Here is an 8,544-nt window from a genome sequence, read left to right as displayed (position 1 = left end):
ATGACACCTTCATTCGTACGGATTTTAGCAGTTCCTCGGTCCCAATCCTGGATGTTTCCGCTTGATCAAACACCTCAATCACCACATATCCATCAATCTTATCAAAATATTAATGATCTCTTGTACTTTTTTATTAGCCATCAGAATTGAGTGTTTTCCAAGTATTCCATTATCTTTTCTAGAAGCTTATGGAGTTCCTTTTTTTTTTTTTTTTCCTTCTGCGCCTGCAATGCAGCATTTATTTCAAGGTATTCGATCAAGTGTTCTATATTTTGAAGCAAAGGCATAAACAATTGGGAAAGACCATGTTACTGCGATTGCATGGATAATATCTTGATTTTAACATTCCAGAACTTAGGAAAGGCCAACAATGGCTTGCAACTCAGATTGAGCTTGCCGGTGTGCACTTTCTTTACTTGATAGATGCTTCTAGATCTGTGTAGACGGATGAAGCAAAAATGTTGAAGTGCTTTGAGATTTGTGTAAAATACAATCCAATGATTAATTTTGTAAAAGAAGAACAGTCATCTTTTGCTGCGAAAGATACAATCCGAACCTGTGTTTAAGGATCATGAGATTCACGCATGAGTATACCATTGTTGATATTATTCATGAATGACCAAGAGAATACAGGTTACAAGTACTTCGGCCGAATATTTGCATTTATTGTTTATAGTTTGAATTTGCATAGGAATGGTCAGGGCACATAAAATAGATTGACTTCATTTTAGTAGTGGCATATTATTGAGAGGGTTTGACTGCAATCCCTTGTTACATGAGATTCTCTCTCTCTTATATATATATATATATATATATATATATATATATATATATACATAGAAAGAGTTTTTATCAGTATTCGCTGCCACAGAGAAACTAGGAGAAATTTGGTGATGATAAGAAATGGTCCCATCAGTGGTTCTGGAGTTGCATAATTAGTTCCCACTGAAACAATAGTGTTGATAATTAGAATCAAATTCTGTCTCCATTATGATCATTGGATACACTCGCGATGGATTAGTGCTTTCACACTGTTTGTTGTTCCTCCCCGATGGAGAACTTAAACGTACTCCACCTTTACAGACGTCAGTAGATGATTAGCTTAATATTGTAGGTAGTTACCCGTTGGAACTTTTGAATTAATGTTGACATTAATGTCGATTTCAACAATGCGATCGTTGGTGAAATTGTTCCTGTTCCTGACCACCGGAAGATATTGCCAACATAGGTATCTTCGACGAGGGGACCATGTAAACAGTTTTGTTAGGCTTTAATTTTTTGTCATCATCACTTTTACCTGATATAATTAATCATGAAATGAACACTAATGAGATATTTATTCTTCAAGCCCATTATTTGTGTGAGTACTGCCCATGACATTGGTTATTGACACGAATAGGAGCAGAGAAATAGCAAATGACTGCCATATGACTTTGTTTGCATGTGTTTTATATCGACGAGCGTGCAGTGGAAGGAACGAGGAAGCGCCCTTGTTCCAATTGTCAAGGAGACAGGGAATCAGACGTTACGTATCTAAAAGTCACTCCCCTACCAACCCGAAGGGCATTGCATCTTTCCTCCATCTCTTCTAACACTTCGACAAGCTTCATTCGTTGCAAATCTCTTTCCTTAATTATTCCGTCGGACGCTTTCCAATTATTTAACACACCTCCAAATCCCAACTATTTGAATGCAAGAACTTCAGCTTAAAACCCCACCTTCATTGCTTCACCTGCTATGCCCAATTCCCACTTTTAACTCGAGTGTTAAGCACAATACCACTCTAATCACTCGGTTTTTCTTCAATTTTTCGCTATATTAATTCCTTCCCGAAGATCAGATCGTTGAGTCCTCCAATTGCCCCGATTCCTCTCCAAATCTGAAATCACTAAAAACCAACAGAATTCTGGGCCTTCCAATCAGAGAATGGGACGGCATCCATGCTGCGCCAAGCAGAAGATAAGGAAAGGCCTGTGGTCACCTGAAGAAGATGAGAAGCTCTACAACCATATCGCTAGATTTGGTATTGGCTGTTGGAGCTCTGTGCCCAAACAAGCAGGCATGCCTTAATTCTCTATCATAGATCTTTTTTCCCCGCTTTCTACTTTAAGCTCTCAGAGAAAATGGTGATCTCTTTTGCTTCTCTCAGGATTGGAAAGATGCGGAAGAGCTGCAGACTGAGGTGGATAAATTACCTGAGGCCAGACCTTAAGAGAGGAAACTTCTCGCAGGAGGAGGAGGCTTTGATCATAAGTCTGCATGAGGTTTTAGGCAACAGGTTCCAGTCAATCCGGAGCCGGTCCCGGTCAACCATACCTGCATTTATCTATCGGACACCACAAGTTTGTCTCCAAAACTTACCTGATTTTGTGTTGCAGGTGGTCTCACATTGCAGCACAATTGCCAGGGAGAACGGACAATGAGATCAAGAACTTGTGGAATTCAAGGCTAAAGAAGAAGCTCAAGCAGAGGGGCATCAACCCGATCACCCACAAGCAATTAAGGGAGACAGGAGCACAAGGAGAGATGCCGAGGCCCGCCGTGAAGCCCCTCTTCAATCCCTTCCCCTCATTTGAATGCCAAGCGGCTACAGATCCGAGTGGGACTAATGCAAACTTGGACCACCAACTCCAACAAACTCATAGACCTCTAGAGCAGAATGAATTCATGAACAATTTTGATGATATTTGGTTTCAAGATCCAACTCAGGGTACTGGAATTATGGTGAAGTATTATACGTTTCAGACACTTATGCCATCCAAGAGAGTTTGAACAGTAGAATCAATTCGAACAGCGATATAGCTGCTCGGATGGGCAGCATGCCAGGAAAAGAGGTCTTCGATTCGTCTTCTTTTGAGATTAAGTTGGAATCACCGCTTCAGACAGAGATCGAAGCATATGAGCAGAGGCTGAATCCATGTCAAGGACTTCAACAAGTGGAAAGTTCAGAAGAATTCAGTAGCTATCTAACGACATCGCTGTCCCGAGATCTATCTGATGCATGCCTTGAATGTTTCTCAAGATGAACTGGCTTGTGAACTGAATGGGGATTTTGTTAGTTCTTAAAACTCCCTTCCCCTCCCTTTATTTGTCATAGATGTTGATAGAAAGGACGTATGGAGAACTACTGGTGGAGATTTTTAAGGTCACAAAAATGAGCGAATAATTAATTAATGTATGTACAGAGGTGTGTGATTTCAGAAGCATATATTGGTATTTGGTGAGAAGTGGGTTTGCCGAAATTGCATCATCTTCCTTTTTCGTGACATACTTTTTGTTGACATAAAAGGCTGTGCGGACTGATAGATTAACATCATCATCATAATCGGATATTTAACATTATAATGTTGTCGTTGTTACCGCCGTTTCTGTTAATATGATCACATTATCCACATGATCATTTTACAAGCCACCATATAAACATTCTACTAACAAAATTAAAATACGAAAAAACTATATAAAATATTATTGAATATAAAAGGAAACAAAAAATCACCCATCTTAGCTAATATAATGTTGATGTGCCACGAAGAAAGCATCATGCTAGTAGCAGCAACAACACAAGAGAGAGACGAAGTGATGGTTACGTGCATTACTTCTCGTTTTACACTCATGGCGTTCATCACATGTGATGAACGAGGAACAGGAAGAAGATAGTTGAGTAATTTTTTTGTTTATTTATGCTGCGTAAGAGGATGGAGACAAGCTAATGCCGATTGGTCTATACTCTCTATGACGGAGAAAAAAATTCTAAAAAAACAGAGAGAAAAGAAAAGGTGGTTTTATTTTTCTGAAGAGAAGTTTTATTTTAATAGTTTTTCCTCTAGCAAGTGCGTGCATAACATGTGCCCCACACCAGTAGACCGTATTTAAGTATAATTTGTGAAATATATATATTTTCTTCTTAAATATTAGGTATGATTTCTTCTAATTTTCCATCTACTACCCATGCAACTAGCTAAGCTGAAGGTAGAAGATTCACCAAAGATGGCCAGCAGACCAGCAATTTTAACCTTTACGGATACTAGGGCCATTCCGTAACGTGCAAATTATACAGTCTCACATCATTAGAATTATGCCTATTAAATGCCCGTTCACTCGAAGTATTTGGACCCTCGTTAAATGTCAAATGAACAGGAGAGGTTGGCCCGCTAGCCTGCATGATTTACGAACGGATTGGAAGTGTCAACCTTTGATAAGTTGGTCCTGGGATCAGCAAATTGCAGCACTCTGTTGGTCGATATAGAAGTGAAGGAACGCTAGGCTCTCAGAAAAATCCGGTTCGTTTACTCAGTTCCATAGAAAACACTATGGGCTTATTTGATTCGTGAGAAATGGAGGACGGAAAGATACAATTTCTGAAAAGTAGAGGGAAGCTTCTTATTTTGTTGAAGTTTTGAAAGAAAAAAAAAAAAAAATCATAAAAAATCACTCGTCATAAAAAATATATGAAAGAGAGAAATTTTGAAACTTCTCATGGGATGAAAATTGATGGTCCGTCACAACTGATTACTTATTTTTATTATATTTTAAAAATTAACCTTCTATATCCAATATCTCGATCTAAGTATAAAAGTCAAACTAAATATAATAATAATGAATGAAAAAAAAAATCCTTAACTACATAAGGAGAGAATGCAGTTAAGTGAAAATCCACCATGCACAGATTCAATTCCCATCGTTCGCCCGTCACATTATTTCAAATTCAAAATAAAAAAATAATTTTCAATATTCTCATTTACAACGATAAAGAATAAAACTACCACTATATATATATATATATATATGCCTAAATCTCTATTTTCTCCTCTTTACAAAATTAATATAATATTATCTTAATATTTATATTAATATAATATTATATTAATTTAATATGTACTATAATATTTATAATATATTAATATTATTTTAATATTTATACCAATATAATATTTTTATTACTATTAATATAGAATTTATATTAATATATCAATATTGTATCATTATAATAATATATTTAATATTATATATCTATATTAATAAATTTATTATATTAAAATATAAATATTATATTAATATTATATTAATATTATATTAATATTATATTAATATATATATTGATGGTATATTAATATATATATTGATGGTATATTAATATAATAAATTATTATGATCTAATATTATATTATAATATAATATTATTATATTAATATTAATATAATATAATTATTTATATAACGTTTGGGAGCCTAAAACTATGATTTTATACTAATTAAGAATATAATAATTATTTTATATATTTTTTAAAAAATAAACATCCAATCAAATATAAATTATTTTGAAATAAAATATTTTTCAAACAAATATATCAAAATCATGTTCTCAGAAAGACAGCCACAAAACTTTGGAGACGCTTCCCCACTTCATCGGCCCAACCCATCCAGACTGAAATCTTCTTTCGCCAGACCAAAAGCTGCTGTGTTTTCCTTTCTGCTGTTTCTTTGGACAGCAGGGCACAAAGCGCGGCTGGTTCTTGCAAATACCTTGATGTAAATACTTTCCAGGATCGGTAAAGCCGGGTGGCATCATTGCCTCTCTTACTCTCCAAAAAAGGAACCATTAGAATTTTATTTATGCCACGTTAGAAGATGCATACCACAACAAGAAACAAAGGAAAGCCATCTTTTCGCACAGAAGGAAGAAGGGAGATACGGAGGACGCATCAATTCAAACAAACGTTAATCCACGGTTTGATGGTTAGCAATTCAAATAAAAGGATTTATTCTACAAGCGTTGGCAATTAGCTGTGCGGCCAGTGGAAGCCGAGACCATGACCGCATAAAGCTACTTCAAAAGTGGGGACATCGAGGAAAATGCATGGCCCGTTTCCAAATGAATTGACTAAAGTGGATAAGTAGGAAGATACGTATAACCCAAATGAATGTGTTTGGGTCAGACAAGAAGAAGGATCCAATCTGAACCGACCTGTGAATATAAATGATGCAAAAACATTATAGAATACATTTGAACCAGACCAAGTCCAAATAATAGCTCACAAGAACAGAAAACAACCAACCCTATGCAATCACATGTATAGTTCATCAAAGTTTAATATTCCTTGGATCCATTAAATTAGTCTTGTTCTCTGAAACAAACCAGTATCCTCATCCCATGAAAGCAATTAATCTTGCTCACTTCCTACAACCATTTGACTCTGTCCATCTGATGTGGACTGTTTCTCACACGAACAGCCACCAGAGAAGCAGAGCTTACAGACAGTTCACAAAACTAGCATCACCTTCCAACTCCATAGAAATGTTGGTGGGAAAAGACATTCTGAATCGTTTCATCTCATTTGCTTTCAATTTTGCCTTTGTAAACTGCTCGTACTATATATATATATATATATATATATATAAGGATGGAGAGAGAGAGAGAGAGGTGAGCTTTGATTACCTGAAGAGGGGAAAATAGGGTCCAACTTCCAGCACGACCACTCTGATCCAGTAGATGTTTTGAACCTAGACACAAAAACATCCTCTGTTCAGACAAAAGACTGGTGAACCATTTGAGAAATAGAATGCAAAAGGAGTAAGCAAAACACAATTCAAAAACATGGAAAGCAAAAACTATAAGTAAATCAGCTTGCTGTTAAAGTATGCAGAACAAGCATTTCCCAGAAACATAAACAATGTACAAAACCATTTTCTACCGATGGTCAGCAGGGCTGATATCATGTGCCATGCTCATTAAATAGTAAGTATGAGAGTTGGCAGGAGGAAGTAGTTGGCTTGATCATATGCATGCTTGTAAATGCAAAGCAAACCCCATCACTTAGTAAGTTGCTCAAGCTCATGGCTTTCTCCAAATAATGCAATAGCAACAGCACCTCTCTATTTCCCCCTTCCCTAGCTTTTGGCTTTCCCAGTGTACAGTTATTTCTGGAGAGACAATGCGACCGGGGTCAAGCTCATGGCTTTCCCAGTGGGTTCTTTATCCAAAATACTATGAGTACCATGCCACCAAGCCAATGATACTCTGATATTGCCCTGCAGAGGGCCATAGGGCAGAGTGCAGACCTTAGAATGGCTGCTTCTTTCCTCGGACTTCAGTTCCATGGCTGCATTTGTTCAGGTTGAAAATTTCAAACATTAAAAAAAAATAGTTCTCTTTCGCCAAAAGTAACAACGGAACAGTCATTTGCTTTATATTCACAATCAGTGCCAGGATCATTGCATCATATCACCAAATTATTCATGTAAGAGCATGGCAACCTTCTTACAGTCTTACACTACATTTATGCATCCATTCATCTAGAAGTAAAGGTATCCCATATATTCATGTCGTCATGTAAATCTTGCTCAATATATGCAATATTTCACGGCTGCGATGCATCAATGCTGCTGGATATAGTGAGACAACTCTCAGTGAGAAAAGTTCAACCCAAATAGAAATTCCATTAGAGGATTCGAAGTGACCGATAAGATCAAAGCCAAACTAGAAGAAGCATGCCCACAGACTTTCTTGCGCTGTCATTCTTGCCCTTGCTGCCAGAGCTTCCAGCATCCTGGTAAGATAATAAAGCTAAAAGGTACACAATTTCCTGGTCACAACCTAAGTTTTAACATTTTTTGAACAAGGCAAGCTAACTTTGTTTAACTGCTAAATCTTAACATTATTAATAATAATATCATTTTTGCTTCTTCTCTAGTCTCAACCTAATATTAAAATCCCTCACATTTTTCCATCCTAGCTTGGAACTACCACTTGAAGTTACGATAATTAAAAGCATAGTAATTCAATGCATATTCACTTTTCTCATATGACTTATTGTTCTCGAAAACCAAATTGGGATTTTCACAGATCACATAATGATAACTCAATTAGCATGTCAGGCCCATTCAGTCATGTAAAACAAGAGCTGTGAAGCTTATTATAATGATGCTAAAATATAGACTAGGATTCGCTGATAATCCTGCCACAGAGTGGTGGACAAAGTTAGGATATTCCATGGGGGACTACGGACTCAAAATTGGCAAGTGTATATGGCTCAAGCACCAAATACTCCCCCACAAAAATTCAGCTTTGCAGAACCTCAAAAGTAATGACACACTTCAACAGGCAAAGGCTAGATCAAGTGTAGCACTATCAGGTGAGCCTTAAGCACTTAAACATACAGTAATTTTCTGCTTGACAATTTGATCACAATGCACAAAGTCTAAAAATATTATGGTGTAAGAATTGTATTTAAAAGGGAGTCTTCCTTCCTCTATCAAACCAAGAAAGCATGATGTCTAAAAGCTTTGAAACGTAAAGCATCACCAACATTCAGCTTAGGCCAACTTACGAGTGACTCTTATACTCAATCTGGGGTCACCAATGAAGAAAGTTTCTAAACCAAACCTGAAGTAGGCAATTACCAACATCTAGTTCCTCAAAACACAAATGTGGATGGTGACTTTTCTTCTTATCAGTGGCAAACAAAGGCTTTCTCCTGAGTTGGTGAATCACCCTTCCATGTAAGTAGGACTTACTTGACCATGCACAAATGCCCCCACAAAATGT

At 36.7% G+C, this 8,544-nt stretch overlaps 1 protein-coding gene and 1 pseudogene across 5 annotated transcripts in view; one reads left to right on the top strand and one right to left on the bottom strand.

The window, feature by feature from the left end:
- The first annotated feature begins 1,481 nt into the window (after positions 1-1,481).
- Positions 1,482-3,277, top strand: LOC105058783 (transcription factor MYB8-like; annotated as a pseudogene).
- Positions 3,278-6,073: 2,796 nt separating this feature from the next.
- LOC105058782 (uncharacterized) overlaps positions 6,074-8,544 on the bottom strand; it is a 67,485-nt gene continuing 65,014 nt past the window's right edge. For all 5 annotated transcript variants that reach the window (XM_073249484.1, XM_073249486.1, XM_073249483.1 and 2 more), the window contains one exon: positions 6,074-6,500. The gene's annotated coding sequence lies outside the window, so the exon portion shown is untranslated. The remainder of the gene's footprint in view (positions 6,501-8,544) is intronic.

The sequence above is a fragment of the Elaeis guineensis genome, chromosome 15, assembly GCF_000442705.2.
Source record: "Elaeis guineensis isolate ETL-2024a chromosome 15, EG11, whole genome shotgun sequence".
NCBI classification, from domain to species: domain Eukaryota; kingdom Viridiplantae; phylum Streptophyta; class Magnoliopsida; order Arecales; family Arecaceae; genus Elaeis; species Elaeis guineensis.
This window is presented reverse-complemented; position numbering and strand designations above follow the sequence as displayed.